The 21378-nt window shown below is 42.9% G+C and overlaps 1 protein-coding gene across 12 annotated transcripts in view; it reads left to right on the top strand.

Moving 5' to 3' along the window:
* Positions 1–21378, top strand: part of LOC140907213 (poly(rC)-binding protein 3) — a 712448-nt gene that overhangs the window by 367882 nt on the left and 323188 nt on the right. Inside the window, exon 1 of one of the 12 annotated variants that reach the window (XM_073332622.2) lies at positions 6844–6898. The exons of the other annotated variants lie outside the window; for them this stretch is intronic. The gene's annotated coding sequence lies outside the window, so the exon portion shown is untranslated. Of the gene's footprint in view, positions 1–6843; positions 6899–21378 lie in introns of those variants that run through there. 12 annotated transcript variants of the gene reach the window in all.

Below are 21378 nucleotides of genomic sequence, written 5' to 3'. Positions count from 1 at the left end.
CCTGGTGTTTACTATATCAGTACTGATGGGAAACCTTTTGGGCCACATGGTTCAGCTTCTACTCAAAGCTGGCTGCCTATGTTGTGGGTGGAAGTTCCTACTGTTTCAGCTACTGTTTCAGCTTCCTAAAGGAAATTAATGGATTTTCACAACTGTCTTAAATGAAGGGTGATGGGTACACTCAACAGCTTCAGTGAGGCTCCACACAATCCATAACCGGGTTGTTTTTTTTTTATGCCCTCTCCTTTTGCCTCCTTTCCCTTTCACCTTCAACCTCTCACTAGGATCTCTACAGCGGCTGCACTGAAATATGCTGCTGACTTTTCCGAATTGCATTTTTCATAGTACTGTCACTCAGAGAGAGCACGGAATTAAAACAATGGTCAGAATTAACAAAACAAAGCAGGACAATGAAAGAGTTATGAAATAGGGAGTCAAGAATTCTCAGAAGTGCTGTCTGAACATTATGGTGGCAATATACATGCATTTTTCCATGTAGCTTCCTCAAAGACTTAGAATAATAGACTTGCTAAAACCATGCATGCTAAGCATTAATCAAACTCTGGTAGAGAGTGCTTCAAAACAGAGTTGCCATCTGCCTTATTTAGAAAAGCCAGTAGGAACTGCAGCAACTGGCTTTGTCTGAGGAGTTTGAATTTGTTGTGAGAAAAAAAATGTAAACAAGATAATGAAATGCCTGCAGGGTATAACTGAAGGTATGGATTGTGAATGCAGAGGTGCATATACCCGAGGTACATATACCATACACCAAATGAGACCTTCAGGCATCGCTTCCGGTTCTATAGCAGCATCACAGTCTTCAATTTTTCTCATTTTGTTTAAGTCCCTCTATTGCATTATAAGAAAAATTCCATGGAGACTGATTTTAAAGCAGAGGATGGAGCTTTAAAAGTAGAAAAACAGTAGGGATAGATGTGATGTTGCCAGATCACTTAACATCCATCAGTTATGTTTCAAAATCATCTTTATAATCTTATTGTACATAGCATCTTTGATATCAGTGTATAATCAAAGATTTTAGTTTGTGATATGAACTTCTGTAGTGTCACCGGTGACTAAAGTGGCTTATTGAAATATGAAAATGTTTTGTTTCAATTCTTATGTATTAAAAATTAACTAACACAGGTTTTAGGCACACATGGTGTACAAATAGTTTTATACAAGTTCAAGGCACATGTACTGTACGTATAGTTTTATGCATTTCTGTTTTTCAAACTGCATGGATATCAGTCCTAATACCTGGTATCTTTGTTAACATACCAGTTATAGCTTTCGTTTGGCAAGTTCAAAGAGGTTAATAGATTGGAATTTAAGTTGTGTTGAAATAACTGGCAGTACACTACAAATGGAGGTTCTCAAATTATTGCTCTATAAATGATTGCTCTGCTCAAGAAAATAAAATTGAAGATGTTAGCTCTGCTTCCTTCCAAGAATTTATCTCATGCATCTTTCAACCCCACCCCTTTGATCAATAGAAATATTTCTCAAGCCTGCCCATGGGGCTAGTACTAAGTACTCCATTGTGCTTTGAGATCTTGAATTCTAGTTCCAGATTCTCCAGACTTGCCCCTGCCAGTGGGCACTGTTCATTTTCTGGCCATTTAAGACCATGTTGATGCTTTCCTGAGGGTGCAGCTTTCGAATCTCTTCCAGAATGACGGTGATTATCGGCAGGGACTTTGTCGGGGGCAGAGGGAGCAGTATAAAATAGGAAAGAAAATCAGGGATCTTCATGGCTTTCACTGAGATATGATGGTTCCCTCAAGTGAATGAAAAATGCTGTAAATATTTTCCTTCAGGTTCAGTTCTTATCCCTTCTCCTTTAAAGCCCCTACTGTCACTGATATTTCTTCAAAAATTATGTTTCCCTTCTTGGATCTTCTCAGCCCTGGTTTTATGGCTGATATTTAGAGATGACATAAAATAAATGTCACCTTTTTTTTCTTCTTCTTCTTCTTCTTCTCCCATTGCTTCTACTGCACCCAGATGCTCTCTGGCACTGGCTGCAGTGCTTAATGTCAAAGAGTAGATGACATGTACAATCCAAGACGCAGGGTTTCCAACTCTTACTGAATTAGATTGTTCAGGGAAGTGGGAATGACACAAATTTCTAATAGAGAGACAAGGTGGGTGAAGTAATATCTTTTATTGGATCAATTTCTATTGGTGAAAGAGACAGAAGTTACATCTGTAAAAAATATTACCACACCTACCTTGTGTCTCTAATATCCTGGGACCAATACAGCTGCACAATAACACTGCAAACAGCGAGTTTCTACTCAGTTTTGTTGGAATATTTACATTGGAAGTAGGGAGTTGTATATCCACAGAAGAGGTGGGAGGGGAATCAGTACCAGACACCTGCAGATCACTGAGGTCTCAGGGGAGTTGCTGGAGGCAAAGGGTTGTCACACAGAGATTGCTCACTTCTCGTTTGTTGTCAGCTCCTGCAGCAGCTATGTTGGTAGGGGATTCCCACACTGCTGACTACCCCAAAAATTACCCTCAGTGATGCTGTAGTGGAGAGTAGGAAACCATGCAGGTCCTTGTAGAGTCTCCCTGCAGTAGCACATGCCTGTTTCCTGTACAAAAGAGAAGACACGAGTGATCTGCGAAGCAAGCATTGCATTCTAAGAACTCAGTGCTAGCAAGTCACCAGAATGTTGTGAATGGCCAGCAAAATGGAAGGAAATACCAAAGGGTGATATGTTTTTACATATCTAGATCAGTTCGAAACACGGGGGCCCAGATCATCTAATTCCAAGGTAAAACCGCTGGCAGGAGGATGAGAGGCAAGATATTTCACGGAGGATGAGAGGCAAGATATTTCACGGAGGATCTCCTTACAGAGTTCCTATGCAATTGCTCTGTTGGGGGTGGAGTTTCACATCTCCCAACCTCACCACCTTTGGAATGAGCTGCAGGGCCCACCTCCAAATCTGGTGCATCATCAGGAGGCCAGAACCAGCCTCTGTACCAGCTGTGGCCATTGGGTAGCATGGCTCTATGGAGCTGCACTCTCAGAGACCCTTCCAGACTGCAGCTGCCCCAGGCAACCTCAGGTGGTGAGCCATAGTAAAGATCATACAACCCCGGGGAGCCTCCATGACTGGAGATGTGACAGTATGTGTAGAGCCTTGCGTGAATACAAATATAAACCCATGGATGCGGCTATCCGCAGGTAGAAATCGGTATCTGCTGAACCACGGGGCTCTCCCGGGAACTGCAGTGGCGAAAGGAGCAGAAAGTGCGGCCACCGCTCCCAGGAGCCAGTGACCCATGCTGGTCCTCTGGCGCGGCTGTACCACTCCCAGCCCTGTCCTCCAATGGGGCTGTACGGACCCCGGACAAAGACCAGGATTAGTCTATAGAGTATGTTGGACCAGCATGCATAAGGGATAAAGCCTGATCCTGTTTGCCTTTCTTGCATGAGTAGTCCTGTCAAGTCACTGGGAATGGTTCAAAGAGTAAGGAAAGCAAAATTTATCCCAAACAGGTGGGGAAGAAACAGCCAAGTATTCTATTTTTAAAATTCTGTAAAGGAAAATCCTTTACCATTTTTAAAATGATTCAGACTTTTTCTGCAGTACCATTTGTGAAGATAGTTGGATGTAAAGGTTATTTTAAAGATTTGATTCATTAGAAAAGTCAGACCAAACTGGGCCTTACATTTGTTTAGGTATATTCTGGAATTTAAGATTTTGAAAGTGGTGGGGGGGAAGATTTTATGTTATAGGTTTATTTTTATTGTACTCCAGTCTTTTGAAACTAATAGCTTTTTGGTTCATCTCATACATTGTGTTGGACTTAATACTATGGAACTGAGAACGAGGCCAGCTTAATGAACTGATATTCAACCAAAGCTGTTTGTCACAGTACTAGGAAAGTAATGCACTAAAGAATATTCTGTTGTAATAAATGTAGTGTTGTAAATTTCATACCATATATAAGAAAAGGATCACTGCTACTTCATGTGTGCAAAAATAATATTAATAACCTGAAGAAAAATCTGTTCAGAAAACTCGGGTAGGAGTCATGATCCCAAACCTCCAACTCTTTACTAGTAGAAGTAGTACTACTAAATGAAATGGCACTACTCACATGAGTAAGTAGTTGCAGGATCAGGCCACCTGGTGGTACAGTGGTTGCCATAACTAGAAAACAGCCACTACTGCAATATCTGAGATAGCACCATATTTCTCTAAATTTAGAACAAATTATATCTGCAGTATCCCCGATATTAGAATAGGGTCATTGTTGGTGAATGTTTGTGTCCCTTTACTTCCAAGAGAACTGCAAACAATTACACAGGGCCAGAGTCTCATCTTAGCTGTGCAACTGTAAATACAGAGGAACTCTATCAAGGTCAAGGAGTTCACTCTGATTTACTGTGGTAAACTGAAAGAAGAATTTGGCCAAGAAAAAACAGGCCTTTGTCTAAAACTGTATTTTCTTTTATTTGTTTTGTACTTTGTTTTAGTTTACACACAAATCTGTTATGGTATTTTGGGGTCAGATGCAGTTCTTTCCTCAGTCCTTACTCAGACTCCAATTGATTTCAGTGGGAGTTTGCCAGTTTACACACTGAGTTAACAATCTCAGGATTTGGGCTTGTTGTGGTTTGAGATAGGTCAACTAATCCAGATAAAATATTAAGTATACCTGGGACCGGGGTCCCCGTGGGGGCCAACCAAGGTTACTCAATTAAGGTGAACTGCAAAGAATGGGGTAGACAAACCCCAAAGCTGGTGGATAATTCAATACTTAAGTTTACCAAGGAGAGTGATCACTTTGGATAAGCTATTACCAGCAGGAGAGTGAGTTTGTGTGTGTGGCTTTTGGAAAAAAAGGCAGGGGGGGAGTGAGAAAACCTGGATTTGTGCTGGAAATGGCCCACCTTGATTATCATACACATTGTAAAGAGAGTGATCACTTTAGATAAGCTGTTACCAGCAGGAGAGTGGGGTGGGAGGAGGTATTGTTTCATGGTCTCTGTGTATATAATGTCTTCTGCAGTTTCCCCAGTATGCATCCGATGAAGTGAGCTGTAGCTCACGAAAGCTTATGCTCAAATAAATTGGTTAGTCTCTAAGGTGCCACAAGTACTCCTTTTCTTTTTGCAAATACAGACTAACACGGCTGTTACTCTGAAACCCGTCATAGCAGAGATGGTGAGCTTTGTAGTTGCAAAGAGCTCTTTTAGTATTTAGTTCATAGTTATGGTCCAATGTCCAATATCATACTCGGGGTGTAACAGCATAACTGGGATCTCATCTTGCGACTCAAACTTCCCCAGATGAAGCTTAAGCAGATCTGAGATGAAAAGGATCAGGTCCCAAGGATCTTTTATACAATTTCAGGTCGTCTTTGACAAGTTGGAGTCCCTCGGGGAACAACAGGCCCTTATTTCCTAAGCATCATCATTCATTACTCACACAGATTAACATAAGGCAGTGTATCCATCAGGCAGTCTATCACCAGTACTTAGCTATATGAATTAACATAAGACAATTGCCTGCTCCTCTGCCATTCACCGATTATTTGCTATACGTGTCAAAGAGAGATGAATACAGAGATATCCCGTGTTTACACTTCATTTAAATGCTAGGTTGTTCTTTCGATCTTTGAATGATCAGAATACAGCATAGACGGGGACTATCGATTACATTGTTGACATTACCCATATACATGTAAATAAACAAAAACACAAACATCATCTCCCCACATGTCTTTAAGGGTTGAATTTGAGTCATTCATCCTGCAGGATCGTCAAGGTTCCTCCCCCACTCTGAACTCTAGGGTACAGATGTGGGGACCTGCATGAAAAACCTCCTAAGGTTATCTTTACCAGCTTAGGTCAAAACTTCCCCAAGGTACAAAATATTCCACACGTTGTCCTTGGACTGGCCGCTACCACCATCAAACTAATACTGGTTACTGGGGAAGAGCTGTTTGGACGCGTCCTTCACCCCAAAATACTTCCCAAAACCTTGCACCCCACTTCCTGGACAAGGTTTGGTAAAAAGCCTCACCAATTTGCCTAGGTGACTACAGACCCAGACCCTTGGATCTTAAGAACAATGAACAATCCTCCCAACACTTGCACCCCCCCTTTCCTGGGAAATGTTGGATAAAAAGCCTCACCAATTTGCATAGGTGACCACAGACCCAAACCCTTGGATCTGAGAACAATGAAAAAGCATTCAGTTTCTTACAAGAAGACTTTTAATAAAAATAGAAGTAAATAGAAATGAAGAAATCCCCCCTGTAAAATCAGGATGGTAGATATCTTACAGGGTAATTAGATTCAAAAACATAGAGAACCCCTCTAGGCAAAACCTTAAGTTACAAAAAAGATACACAGACAGAAATAGTTATTCTATTCAGCACAATTCTTTTCTCAGCCATTTAAAGAAATCATAATTTAACACATACCTAGCTAGATTACTTACTAAAAGTTCTAAGACTCCATTCCTGGTCTATCCCCGGCAAAGACAGACACACAGACCCCTTGTTTCTCTCCCTCCTCCCAGCTTTTGAAAGTATCTTGTCTCCTCATTGGTCATTTTGGTCAGGTGCCAGCGAGGTTACCTTTAGCTTCTTAACCCTTTACAGGTGAGAGGAGCTTTCCCCTGGCCAGGAGGGATTTCGAAGGGGTTTACCCTTCCCTTTATATTTATGACAAGGATGTTTAACCCTTTCTGGCCATGCGTCACAATACCCCTTCCTCCTTGACTCTGAAACTTCACATGCATTTCAAACCAAACCTTAATCAAGTTCAAAAGAGTTTGGTGCTTACGTTTCTCTCTCCACCAGGTTTACTTTCATCTTCGCTTCTGGTTCTGGCAAACAGCAGAGGAAGAAATGTCATAAAAAGGTAATTGCTGTTGCCTCCTGGTGGCAGGCGTTCAGTGCAGGTACTTGGACTCTTGTGGAAAGTGCCTTGATAAACAGGAGCTGGAAGGCATCCCCTAAAGAAGCTGGGGAATGGGATTGGAGATCCTAAAATCTGATACAGCAAGGAGACAGCCCACTTTCCCCAGCCCCTTAGCTCTAGTATGAGGGGAAGGTGATGGGGTCCTAGCAATAGGCTGCAACTAGATTTGGAGGAGTGGGTGTCTGATGGTAGCCCTTCCCAATTAGGTGAGCACAAGTGAGGAAGGAATGATCATCTGCGCTTAACTGATACAGGAAGTACTGGAAATTGTGTGAGAGAGCCTGTTCTCACAAGATGCGCAACCCAGTTCCAAGCCTATCCTTGGCATACCCAACATACTTATTTAGATGCCTGTTTAAATGGACTTTTGAACCTCTAAACCTTCTTGGATTCAGAGCTCACTAATTGTTGCAAACTGTAATGTAGTTATTTTAATATCAGAAGAAATATAAAAGTCCTTTAACCAAATTCTGCTATAACATTTGTGTAAATCTGGAGTAAATCCATTGTGTTACTTAAATTTATATTGGCATAACTGAGAGAAGAACTTCATTCCCCATCTGGAGACCATGTATGAATTGGCTTGCTTAGCATCTGTAAGATACGCTGCTATAACTCTGAGGAACTTCCATATAAAGAAAGTATATGGCTACATGTCCAAACGTATACAATATATCCAATACGTACAGTATGTAACTGTCTTTCAACTAACAAAAAGTAAAAGGTAAAGCAATTAGCATTATTCAACTCTAGTTTTTCTTGGATATTTAATAGAGTGCTTTATCACTCTGTTTATTTAGATAGTGCACATATGCTCAAAAAACTCAGAGGTGCTTGGGGAATCAAATATGGAAAAGACTTCATTGATTTGCATACTGATAGGAGAAATCAACTTGCTTCTTTTTTCCCTTCAGCTTCTAGCAACTATACTTTTTTCCAGTGGCTATTTTCAACAACAAAAACCATCCCAAAAGTGAGGCAAAATGAGCATTTAAGTGACATTAGTACTGGGTGGTCAGCTCAGCAAATTTCTAGTTAGTACATATGGACACATGCCAAGGGTATGATTTCAGAGCAAAGTGAACTTGGGCACTTACCTTGCATTTAATTTAGGTGTCATTCTGCATTGTGACTGCTTGCACCTGAGCTAGCCTAACCCAGACCTAACTCAGACCTGGGTGCTGCTCACCCAAGTTAACTCTGCAGGAAAGACATACCACAAAATATGTCAAGAAAAGTATATAAATATAGCCTTTAATTATATTGCTCATATAATAATATCAGGAGAGGAGAAACACAATTCACTGAGGAAATGTCAGTTCAAATAAAATGGAATATTTCTGAAGTATCTCATAAAAATACCATACAAGTAATTAAGCAAAGCTAGATGTGACAGAATGACTGACAGATGCCTTCCCAGCATAATCACGGTGATGTCTTCCTGCTGAAGGCATTGTTGCTTCTGTCTAAAGTGTCTGATTTCCTTTCTGAATGTTTGCATTCAAAATGTAATTTTTTTCTGTATTTGAGTCTACTGTACCATATGCAGATATTCAACAAATAAAACATTCCATCACAGGTTGAAGATTACAATACAACAAAAATTGAGTTAAGATTAGATAGTATATCTTGCAGAGTTTATCAGAGTATACATATGGAGTTGGGTCTGATGTGAAAAAAATTTGCTTTCCCATGCAGATTAAAATCATGTTTATTCAGTTTTGTGGAGTATTAGCAAGCTTTATACTTTCTTGCACCATCACCATATTCATTTTGTTGATGCAAACATACTAAAAAGAAAAGGAGTACTTTTGGCACCTTAGAGACTAACCCATTTATTTGAGCATGAGCTTTCGTGAGCTACAGCTCACTTCATCGGATATGAGCTGTAGCTCACGAAAGCTCATGCTCAAATAAATGGGTTAGTCGCTAAGGTGCCACAAGTCCTCCTTTTCTTTTTGCGAATACAGACTAACACGGCTGTTACTCTGAAACATACTAAACACACTCTTATGCAGATCGAACTCAGCTCAAGACTATATTGTTTGCTTTCCCCCCCAGCCAAGTAGCCACTTTACCATCATCTTATTTGAACAGCAAGTTGAACAAATATATTGGATCATATCTATGGCTCTAAGCTTGCTGTGATTAAATTGTGTGTCAAATGCTCCCCATCTTATTTACACTAATAGTCCTAATGAAGTCAAGGCAAGTAGGTTTGGCCCTGTGAAAAATTAATTTGTTGCAGCAAAAATGTCAATAGTCATGGAATTACAGTATAAAGAACAATCCTGAGCCTAATACTTAATTTTTTTTAACTATGTCAGGAGCAACTTTCTCCCTTGGATGCCCTGCACCCATTTTTCCTTCCTCTTTGCACACCTTGACCTGAAATTCAGTTGTAAAAAGGCTTTCCTTACTTGTTTTCCCTCTCAGAAAGCAGCATGAAGTCTTTCAAACCATTATTACATCAAGCAGGGACATGCAGCTTGTCATTTATTAAGAACTCCTGTTTTTTTTACCTTCTTGTCACTTCCTTTCTGAATAAAGATTTTTCTGCACCCAAATCAAAGCAAGCTTGTTTTCATTGCTCATTGCTTCTCTCCCTAAGTACCTGACTACTGTAAAATGAAGTAAATGGGCATATTTCTGAAAGCAAGTGTTGCAGGATTGGGACATCTTTAATAACTGGCTCTACAAGCTCCACTTGGCATGGTGCCTTATGATGTCCAGCAGAGCTTTGGATTTGAACAGGGTTTTTAAAAAATTATCACAGTTGAGAACCTGCAGCCCAGTGGGAACCATTGAAGAGAACCCTTCTTGGATCTCAGCATTAACCAGGTGTGAAGAACAGCAGCTGTGAAGTGGACACCAGAGTGACTGCCCCCGAAGGGATCTAGAAGAATATTCCCCCAGGCAGCATTGGTTACTTTTGATGGCAAAAAATGGTGCTTCACTGTAACAGTATTTTAAATCTATCTACATCTCAATATCTGTTAGGGCAGGTCTGCTCAAAGATCCAGAAATTCTGACAATCATGCTCTCCTTCCTTAAAGGAAATTGGAACCCTTTCGCTGTGCTGTGCTCTGGTGATGCCCTGCCACTTTCCCCCTGTGCAGCTATCGATATGGTAATGAATTCTAAATTCCAAAGCAGCCTCCTATTGCTCAGTGGACTGGGAAGCAAGTTTGTTGTGGTTCTCACGGAACATTGATTAACTTGATATTTCAGCTTTTTTCCTTTGAAATATGTGATTTTGTTATGGTGGTGGTTGCTCCTGTTGAGTTCAAAGAAATACTACCATACTAAAAGAAGCAGGACACACTACCTTCATGAAACTCTTTGTAGTAGCAGTGAGTTCCCTGAGTCTACTTACATTAGTAAGGACTGCTTGTGCAAATAGGTGTGGCAAGATCAGGTACTGGGTAGCCAAAGGCAGTATCTGAATTTCTACTTGGTCCTTCTTGGTTGTGAGGTGGCTTTAGGATCTCCACTCTGCTGCAAAACTTGGGACACATTTGCACTGCAGTGAAGGTGTCACGGTTCCTCCCCCACTCTGAACTCTAGGGTACAGATGTGGGGACCTGCATGAAAAACCTCCTAAGCTTATCTTTACCAGCTTAGGTCAAAACTTCCCCAAGGTACAAAATATTACCCCCGTTATCCTTGGACTGGCCGCTACCACCACCAAACTAATACTGGTTACTGGGGAAGAGCTGTTTGGACGCGTCCTTCCCCCCAAAATACTTCCCAAAACCTTGCACCCCACTTCCTGGACAAGGTTTGGTAAAAAGCCTCACCAATTTGCCTAGGTGACTACAGACCCAGACCCTTGGATCTTAAGAACAATGAACAATCCTCCCAACACTTGCACCCCCCCTTTCCTGGGAAATGTTGGATAAAAAGCCTCACCAATTTGCATAGGTGACCACAGACCCAAACCCTTGGATCTGAGAACAATGAAAAAGCATTCAGTGTTTTACAAGAAGACTTTTAATAAAAAATAGAAGTAAATAGAAATAAAGAAATCCCCCCTGTAAAATCAGGATGGTAGATATCTTACAGGGTAATTAGATTCAAAAACATAGAGAACCCCTCTAGGCAAAACCTTAAGTTACAAAAAAGATACACAGACAGAAATAGTTATTCTATTCAGCACAATTCTTTTCTCAGCCATTTAAAGAAATCATAATCTAACACATACCTAGCTAGATTACTTACTAAAAGTTCTAAGACTCCATTCCTGTTCTGTCCCTGGCCAAGACGACTACAGACAGACCCAGACCCTTTGTTTCTCCCCCTCCTCCCAGCTTTTGAAAGTATCTTGTCTCCTCATTGGTCATTTTGGTCAGGTGCCAGCGAGGTTACCTTTAGCTTCTTAACCCTTTACAGGTGAGAGGAGCTTTCCCCTGGCCAGGAGGGATTTCAAAGGGGTTTACCCTTCCCTTTATATTTATGACAGAAGGTTACAATTGTGATCCAAAAACACTGATTTTATTTCTGGATATTCCATATAAAGTGTTGTTAAGGATACATACTAGTTCAAAATTCCTTGAGGGAAAGTAGCCCTAATATGTCAGACTTTCTACAGGAATTAATGTGTTTAATAATGTAAATGTTAGAGGCCTTATTGATGCTCAGTACTTGAGCATTGTCTAACTAATAATGTATGTTTGCATAGCATAACACTGACAATCACTAATGAAATACCTTGCAACTCATTCATAAAATGAACAGTCAAGAATCACGTATAATGAAAGGGAACAACAGTTAGCAGCAGTTCTTGCTGTATCTAACTTTCTTCTTGGCCTAAAGAGCCTACTGTAGGAAAATAAGCTCCCTATTTTCTCCTTCCATCTGGTGTCTATGTAGAAGAAATAAAGTAAGGACTATTTAAATAAAACACGTAGCTGTGAACACTGCCCTTTCTAGTTGAAGAGTGGTTGTTACCACTTGCATGTGAAATCAGAAATAAAATATGTTGACTGAAATCCTTTTTATATTCACAGACAAAAAATGAAACCCTTTGATAATAGAGTTGGATTTGAGAACTTATTGCCCTTTAAAGCAAACATAAAAAAATTTAAATCCTGGATGTTCAGGGAAATCATAGGTAAGATCCCAGAACCAATCTTAACTCTTCCCTTGTCTCCCCTCCCAGATTTCACTTATGGGACAGAGACTGTGGCCATTTGCCACAGGAAATCCTGAGTAGGTGAATTCTATTTCATTATATGGTAATATAATCTGCACTCTGCCCATCACACTAGGTTGAGAACAAAATGTTTAGTGGCGGGTCTGTATTGTGTATAGGGCAGATTTCATGGCAGATGGAGGAAAACTTTGATAGTTGCCAATATGTAAAATAGTCATCATCAGTTTACCTGGGGGAAGGGCATGAAGTTTTGGAAGCTGACTGAGCCCATGAGTTTTCACAGACAGAATCATATGGTTGATCCTTCTTAGGAAAATGGGGAGGAAAGAACTGGCTTCCCTTTGGTGAAGGTGATTCTTGGTTCCTGCACTAAAAACTAGATCCAGTAGTGTGGCCAGTTTCATGGATCACTGTGATGATTGCAAGGGCTAGTCCCAAAGTTTTCATGGTAAACATGAGATTCTGGCCCAGTTTACTGCACGGGTTTGTGACATTGCACCCCATACTGCTTTATAGAAATATGCTTATGAGTGTAAATATGACATAACTGGAATATGTTTTATGCTAGATATGCCATGCAACATATCTTCGCAAAGGTTATATTCTACTGAATGTATTCATCCTATTTGTATGCATGTATCATTTTTATATCCGAAGTTATGAGCGTTGGCTCTATGCTTGTATTTAAAGTTTGCTGTAGAAAGCACATAAGACAGATTTGGTCAACATAGTGTGAAGGGGTTATTCAAGTAACTGGGAGTACTTAGCTAACAATGGACCTTGAGAGACACCAATCCACATCTGAGCTTTCCTGGGATCATTCAAACTAACATGTAAACAATGGCATCGGCCTGTAAAGAACTGAGTCATGCATGGACGTATAACTTGCCCATGTGACTCCAAAACTACATCTTGTAGCCGTGATTCTGCACAGGAGAACACAAGGGTTTCCACCCACAAGAGAGACACTGTATAAGGCCCTAGGAAACCCTTCCATTTTGTCTTCAGCTGGCTCAAGAGATAGCCTCTCCACCCCAAAGAGATGCCTGAAAGAAACTGAAACAAAGGACAATAACTACGGGGGTGTGGGTGATTGCTGGACCCAGACAAGGAGGAAGTCTAGTCTGTAAAAGAAGCTTATTGGAACATCTCTGAGGGTGAGATTTACCTGCATTTAGTTTCTTACTGTATTAAGCTTAGACTTTTGTGTTTTTGTTTTATTTTGCATGGTAATTTACTTTGTTCTGTTATTACTTGGAACCAACTTAAATCCTACTTTTTATATTTAATAAAATCACTTTTTACTTATTAATTAACCCAGAGCAAGTAGTAATACCTGGGGGAGAAAACAGCATATCTCTCTATCAGTGTTATAGAAGGTGAGCAATTTATGAGTTTACCCTGTATAAGCTTTATTTGGGGTTTGGATCCCATTGGAAACTGGGTATCTGGTTGTTGGAGACAGAAGCACTTCTTAAGCTGTTTTCAGTTAAGCCTGCAGCTTTTGGGGAATGTGGTTCAGACCTGGGCCTGTGTTTGTAGCAGGCTAGTGTGTCTGGCACAACCAGGCAGGGTACTGAAGTCTCAAGCTGCCAGGGAAAAAGGGCTTGGAGGTAGTCTCAGCACATCAGATGGCAGTCCCAAGGGGGTTTCTGTGACCCAACCCGTCACAGGGTTGTCTTTGTGGGTGTTGGGAGTTTGAGAATTTCTAGTAGCAGAAGACTAGCTCAATCAAGTCTTACAGGAAGCTTTCTATGGCATCAAGAGGCCATAGGGGTTGCATGTCTCTTGCATCTGAGAGATTTATTTTTCCACATCTTTACCTGTTTCTTCGCCTCCCTTGACAATTCTTGATGCATGGGGAGCTGAATGATATTACAGTGTAAGGTGAGCAACTCAGGTTGGTGGAATTCTGCAGAGGAATGGCTGAGAGCAGGTCATGGATGGTGATAGTTTTGTTTGATCTCGCATTCACCAACAGAATTTTGAATTTGGTGCCGTTTGGTTTCTGGTCTGGGGCTGTTAGTGGCTGATGGTGCAGGGAATAGGAATTAGATTTTTTCTAGTTGTTCCGGATTTATTTCTTGTTGCAGTGTGGTGATTTGAGTAGTATGGGCCAGCTCGTGGAGAGAGTTACTTGTGTTTGGTGGGTCTTTGTCTCTCTCACAATTATGGTAGACTTGCTAGGCCAGTTTGCATGACCTATTGGTAGGATGACCTGGAAACGGGTGCAGCTAGTACGGAGGGAGAAGGATGGGCAAAGTAAGGTAATCTCTGGTCTAGAGATGCCAAAGTTCTCAGGTGATGCACCCAATAAATCCTATCACAGTATCTCACTGGGTGTGTTTAGACCCGACGCTGCTACAGAGAGAGAGAGAGAGAGCTGCTACTTCCCACCTGTGGCTAAATATTTGATCAGGAACTGCTGGGATAAAAGGCTGCTGCTCATACAATGGGTTCCTGCTGCTGCTGGGGAGCCTCTAGAGCAGTGGCTCTCAAAGCCGGTCTGCTGCTTGTTCAGGGAAAGCCCCTGGTGAGCCGGACTGGTTTGTTTACCTGCCGCGTCTGCAGGTTCAGCCAATTGCAGCTCCCACTGGTTACGGTTCGCTGCTCCAGGCCAATGAGGGCTGCGGGAAGCGGCGTGGGCCAAGGGACGTGCTGGCCGCCCTTCCCGCAGCCCCCATTGGCCTGGCGCGGCAAACCGTAACCAGTGGAAGCTGCAATTGGCCGAACCTGCGGAGCGGCAGGTAAACAAACCAGTCCGGCTCACCAGGGGCTTTCCCTGAACAAGCGGCGGACCGACTTTGAGAACCACTGCTATAGAGGACTTTGCACTGCTTGCTATCTGGAGGGATGCAGTGCAAGGAGCCGGGACCTCCCAAGGACAAAACATTGGGACAAGCTGTTCTTTCAGAGGGGCCTGGAGGCAGATGGAGGTAGGAAGTGGCCCAGGGAAGCAGCAGGAAGCAGATCTTCGTTTACTACAGGGTCCTGGGCTGGAACCCAGAGGTGAGGGAGCACCTGAGTTCCTCTCCTTGATTCCAAGAAAGGGGAAATAAAGCCCTCCTGACACAAGTGAGCAAGGACTGTTGAGCCCAGAGTGGAGCTGAAGACCAGACATAAGGTCACTGGATTCTTTATTACCTCAGAAAGGATGGAATTTTAAACAACCTGGCTGGAGGGCTGATTGGGGAGAACGGTCGAACCACCACAGAATTGGAGTGGCTGTTGACAGTGGGTACTGGAGTTGAAAAGGCTACTACACTATGCCCCGCCATGAGGTGGCGCATTGACTGGTGAGTGACCCTTCTACAGATACTCAAAAGGCAGAAGAATACCAGTAACAGGACATGTCTTTGAGCTATAGTTTCAACCCAGTCCTGCATTTTTAATGTGTGTGTCACTGCCATTGAATTTGAATGGAGTTTTGCATGTGTAAAACATGCCTGGGGACTGCAGGGTGGAAGATGCCTGGCATAAATGCAAATGCTTAGTGCCTTTAGTGTGTTCCACTTTCAAAGCTTAAGCGGCTACTTCTCTGGGCCACTGTCTTCTGCGATGCTGAGCCATTTAAACTATTGAAGTCCCAATGTTAAAAAATTAAGTAATAATAAAATACCTTTTAACTTAATGAAGAGAGTGAGGAGCTTTGCCAGAGAAGAGCTGCTTGTTCATAAACGTTGCTGAAACCTAATTTTGTTTCAAGTGTTTATGAAGGATTTTACAGTTTCTCTTTTAAAAATAAATGTCAGTGATTATGGAAGGTGGTAGATTGATAGGCCTGAATAGAGCATGTCTCTATCGACAGAATATATTCAGGAGAGGCAGACTTCAACCCTAACCCAGAGGGACCACAGCTGAAGGTGACGGCATTAAAAGGTGAAGGCACTCTGCTTGGGCTGCCTAAAGGATGCCAAGTAGTGTCCATTGGATGGAGTTTATTGTATGTGGACAACTGTCTACCTGAAACTGGCATGCGATTACCTGTTCATTTCACACACACTGTGAAATGGTAACCACTGTTGGCTACTATCAATCTGGCAAAAATGGGTATAAAAATAAAATCCCAACACACCCAGTCTGGCATGGGCAACTGGGCTAAGAAAAGATAACAATAAACTCGTGGTGATGGTAGTTCTACTCTGAAAAGTGTCAATGGCATCCTGTTTAGCAGATCTGCTCTTTGTGTATATTCAAAGTCACGCGTACAGCCTTTCGTGACAAAAAATCAGGGTTTGGGGTTTTTACTAATTTTTACCCCATTAGCCCTGCAGCGTCAACATAGTTGAGAGAATTAGTTGGACTCTATTTTTTTTGATTGTGCATCATCAATGGAACTGTTCACTAAATTAGAATTAGAGAGCTGGTTGTGCTTTTAGAAACTCACATAGGGAAATAGAATTGCAAGATGTCACTGAGATATAATTTGACCTTTATGACTGGTAATGATGCACAAGATGGAAAGAGAGCAGCTTGATTTTCAGATCCCTGGTTGTTTTTTTGCTGCAAAGGCAGTTTGAAAAAACATCTTTTTTTACCACCAAGCTGAATATGTTTGCTCTGGAAACCAGTGAGATAATGAACATAAAGCTTCAAAAAGCTATTTTTGTGGAGTCACTTTTCAGAGTACTAAACCTACCCATCGTTTAACCACAACCTTAGACTTTTTTGTACTTTGGCTTGCTATTAGCTTACTCCAAAATAGCAAAAGAATTCCTCTTTCACAGAAAATGGCTATGCTATTTTGTTTACAATAATGCCAGTAATAAAACTAAGATATTTCACAGTCTTACATTTAGGTGGACAGCAGAGCAAAAAACCTCTTCATGTGTTGAAACACAGCAAATTCTTTACAGTTTTCTTTCAGATTCCTTATAAGTACAACTCTAATAAAACATTTATTAAATGGTTTAATGGAAGGTTTATTTTTAGAGAGAGGCTTAAGCCAGCTACCAGCTTTAAATGCAGGTTTTGATTTCACTTATACTCAGAGATGTGGGGTTGTTTTGATCTGGGACTTTGAGTTATGCTCATTTCCAAATTATGGATAGATGTGACACATTTTATAATGGTTAATAATCAAGAAAGAGGGTTTTTATCATGTCCAGTTTCAAGCCTACAAACTTGTAGTCAAGTAATGCAAACCTATTTTTTTATTATTGGAAACTACTATGGCTATCTCTACAGTGCATTTAGACACCTGCAGGTGGCCAGTGCCAGCTGACTCAGGCTCATAGTTCAGGCTAAGGGACAGTTTAATTGTGGTGTAGATATCTGGGCTTGGGCTGGAGCCCAAGTTCCAGGATCCTGCAAGGTTGGAGGGTCCCAGAGCTCAGGTTGCAGCCTGAGTCTCAACATCTACACTACAGTTAAACAATTCCTTATTCTGAGAACCTGTGAGCCCAAGTCAGCTGGCATTGGCCAGCGACAGGTGTCTAATTGCAATGCAGATATACCTTATCTTTTAGGTACTTTTATCAGCCCCATTGCTATAGTATCTGAGTGGCTCATAATCTTTCATAGAATCATAGAATATCAGGGTTGGAAGGGACCTCAGGAGGTCATCTAGTCCAACCCCCTGCTCAAAGCAGGACCAATCCCCAATTAAATCATCTCAGCCAGCGCTTTCTCAAGCCTGACCTTAAAGACTTCTAAGGAAGGAGATTCTACCACCTCCCTAGGTAATGCATTCCAGTGTTTCACCACTCTCCTAGTGAAAAAGTTTTTCCTAATATCCAACCTAAACCTCCCCCACTGCAACTTGAGACGATTACTCCTTGTCCTGTCCTCTTCTACCACTGAGAATAGTCTAGAACCATCCTCTCTGGAACCACCTCTCAGGTAGTTGAAAGCAGCTATCAAATCCCCCCTCATTCTTCTCTTCTGCAGACTAAACAATCCCAGTTCCCTCAGCCTCTCCTCATAAGTCATGTGTTCCAGACCCCTAATCATTTTTGTTGCCCTTCGCTGGACTCTCTCCAATTTATCCACATCCTTCTTGTAGTGTGGGGCCCAAAACTGGACATGGTACTCCAGATGAGGCCTCATCAATGTTGAATAGAGGGGGATGATCACGTCCCTCAATCTGCTCGCTATGCCCCTACTTATACATCCCAAAATGCGATTGGCCTTCTTGGCAACAAGGGCACACTGTCACTTATATCCAGCTTCTCATCCACTATAACTCCAGGTCGTTTTCTGAAGAACTGCTGCCTAGCCATTTGGTCCCTGGTCTGTAGCAGTGCATGGGATTCTTCTGTCCGAAGTGCAGGACTCTGCACTTGTCCTTGCTGAACCTCATCAGATTTCTTTTGGCCCAATCCTCTAATTTGTCTAGGTCTGTCTGTATCCTAGCCCTACCCTCCAGCATATCTATCACTCCTCCCAGTTTAGTGTCATCTGCAAACTTGCTGAGGGTGCCATCCATGCCATCCTCCAGATCATTTATGAAGATACTGAACGAAACCGGCCCCAGGACAGACCCTTGAAGCACTCCGCTTGATACTGGCTGCCAACTAGACATGGAGCCATTGATCACTACCCGTTGAGCCCGACAATCTAGCCAACTTTCTACCCACCTTATAGTGCATTCATCCAGCCCATACTTCTTTAACTTGCTGACAAGAATACTGTGGGAGACAGTGTCAAAAGCTTTGCTAAAGTCAAGAAACAATACATCCACTGCTTTTCCTTCATCCACAGAACCAGTAATCTCATCATAGAAGGCGATTAGATTAGTCAGGTATGACCTTCCCTTGGTGAATACATGCTGACTGTTCCTGATCACTTTCCTCTCATGTAAGTGCTTCTTTGAGGACCTGCTCCATGACTTTTCCGGGGACTGAGGTGAGGCTGACTGGCCTGTAGTTCCCAGGATCCTCCTTCTTCCCTTTTTTAAAGATTGGCACTACATTAGCCTTTTTCCAGTCATCTGGGACTTCCCCCGTTCGCCACGAGTTTTCAAAGATAATGGCCAATGGCTCTGCCATCACAGCTGCCAATTCCTTTAGCACTCTCGGATGCAACTCGTCCGGCCCCATGGACTTGTGCACGTCCAGCTTTTCTAAATAGTCCCTAACCACCTCTTTCTCCACAGAGAGCTAGCTATCTACTCCCCATGCTGTGATGCCCAGCGCAGCAGTCTGGGAGCTGTCCTTGTTAGTGAAGACAGAGGCAAAAAAAGCATTGAGTACATTAGCTTTTTCCACATCCTCTGTCACTAGGTTGCCTCCCTCATTCGGTAAGGGGCCCACACTTTCCTTGGCTTTCTTCTTGTTGCCAACATACCTGAAGAAACCCTTCTTGTTACTCTTGACATCCCTTGCTAGCTGCAGCTCCAGGTGTGATTTGGCCCTCCTGATTTCATTCTTACATGCCCGAGCAATATTTTTATACTCTTCCCTGGTCATATGTCCAACCTTCCACTTCTTGCAAGCTTCTTTTTTATGTTTAAGATCCGCTAGGATTCCACCGTTAAGCCAAGCTGGTCGCCTGCCATATTTACTATTCTTTCAACACATCGGGATGGTTTGTCCCTGTAACCTCAACAGGGATTCCTTGAAATACAGCCAGCTCTCCTGAACTCCTTTCCCCTTCATGATAGTCCCACAGGGGATCCTACCCATCCGTTCCCTGAGGGAGTCGAAGTCTGCTTTCCTGAAGTCCAGGGTCCGTATCCTGCTGCTTACCTTTCTTCCCTGCGTCAGGATCCTGAACTCAACCAACTCATGGTCACTGCCTCCCAAATTCCCATCCACTTTTGCTTCCCCCACTAATTCTTCCCAGTTTGTGAGCAGCAGGTCAAGAAAAGCTCCCCCCCCCCCCAAGTTGGCTCCTCTAGCACTTGCACCAGGAAATTGTCCCCTACGTTTTCCAAAAACTTCCTGGATTGTCTATGCACCGCTGTATTGCTCTCCCAGCAGATATCAGGAAAATTAAAGTCACCCATGAGAACCAGGGCGTGCGATCTAGTAGCTTCTGCAAGTTGCTGGAAGAAAGCCTCATCCACCTCATCCCCCTGGTCCAGTGGTCTATAGCAGACTCCCACCACTACATCACTCTTGTTGCTCACACTTCTAAACTTAATCCAGAGACACTCAGGTTTTTCTGCAGTTTCGTACCGGAGCTCTGAGCAGTCATACTGCTCCCTTACATACAGTGCTACTCCCCCATCTTTTCTGCCCTGCCTGTCCTTCCTGAACAGTTTATAACCATCCATGACAGTACTCCAGTCATGTGAGTTATCCCACCAAATCTCTGTTATTTCAATCACGTCATAATTCCTTGACATCACCAGGACCTCCAGTTCTCCCTGCTTGTTTCCAAGGCTTTGTGCATTTGTATATAAGCACTTGAGATAACCTGCTGATCGCCCCTCATTCTCAGTATGAGGCAGGAGCCCTCCCCTCACAGATGTTCCTGCCTGTGGTTCCTCCCGGTATCCTGCTTTCCCACTTACCTCCCACTTAACCTAGTTAAAAGCCCTCCTCACTAGGTTAGCCAGCCTGCTCGCAAAGATGCTCTTCCCTCTCTTCGTAAGGTGGAGCCCGTCTCTGCCCAGCACTCCTTCTTCATGGAACACCATCCCATGGTCAAAGAATCCAAAGCCTTCTCTCCGACACCACCTGCGTAGCCATTCATTGACATTCATGCGACGGTCCCTACCCAGGCCTTGTCCTTCCACGGGGAGGATGGACGAGAACACCACTTGCGCCTCAAACTCCTTTATCCTTCTTCCCAGAGCCACGTAGTCTGCAGTGACCCGCTCAAGGTCATTCTTGGCAGTATCATTGGTGCCCATGTGGAGAAGCAGGAAGGGGTAGCGATCCGAGGGCTTGATGAGTCTCGCAGTCTCTCCGTCACATCGCGAATCTTAGCCCCTGGCAAGCAGCAGACTTCTCGGTTTTGCTGGTCAGGGTGGCAGATAGATGACTCAGTCCCCCGGAGGAGAGAGTCCCCGACCACCACCACCCGCCTCCTTCTCTTGGGAGTGGTGGTCGTGGAACCCCCAACCTCAGGACAGTGCATTTCATGCCTTCCAACCAGCGGAGTCTCCTCCTGCTTTCTCCCCCCAGACGTATCATCTGGTCCACTCTCCGCAATGGTACCTGTGGAGAGAACATGAAAGTGGTTAGTTACCTGTGTCCGTGTTGCTGGAACCTGGACATTCCCCCTTCTTCTTCTGGAGGTCACATGTTGCCAAGCTTCTTCACTGGCCTCTTGGCTCCACTGTGCAACCTGCTCTACATCATTAGAGCTTTGTGCC

The sequence above is a fragment of the Lepidochelys kempii genome, chromosome 2, assembly GCF_965140285.1.
Source record: "Lepidochelys kempii isolate rLepKem1 chromosome 2, rLepKem1.hap1, whole genome shotgun sequence".
Classification (NCBI taxonomy): Eukaryota; Metazoa; Chordata; order Testudines; family Cheloniidae; genus Lepidochelys; species Lepidochelys kempii.
Note: the sequence above shows the minus strand (reverse complement) of the source record. Positions and strands in the feature narration are given on the sequence as shown.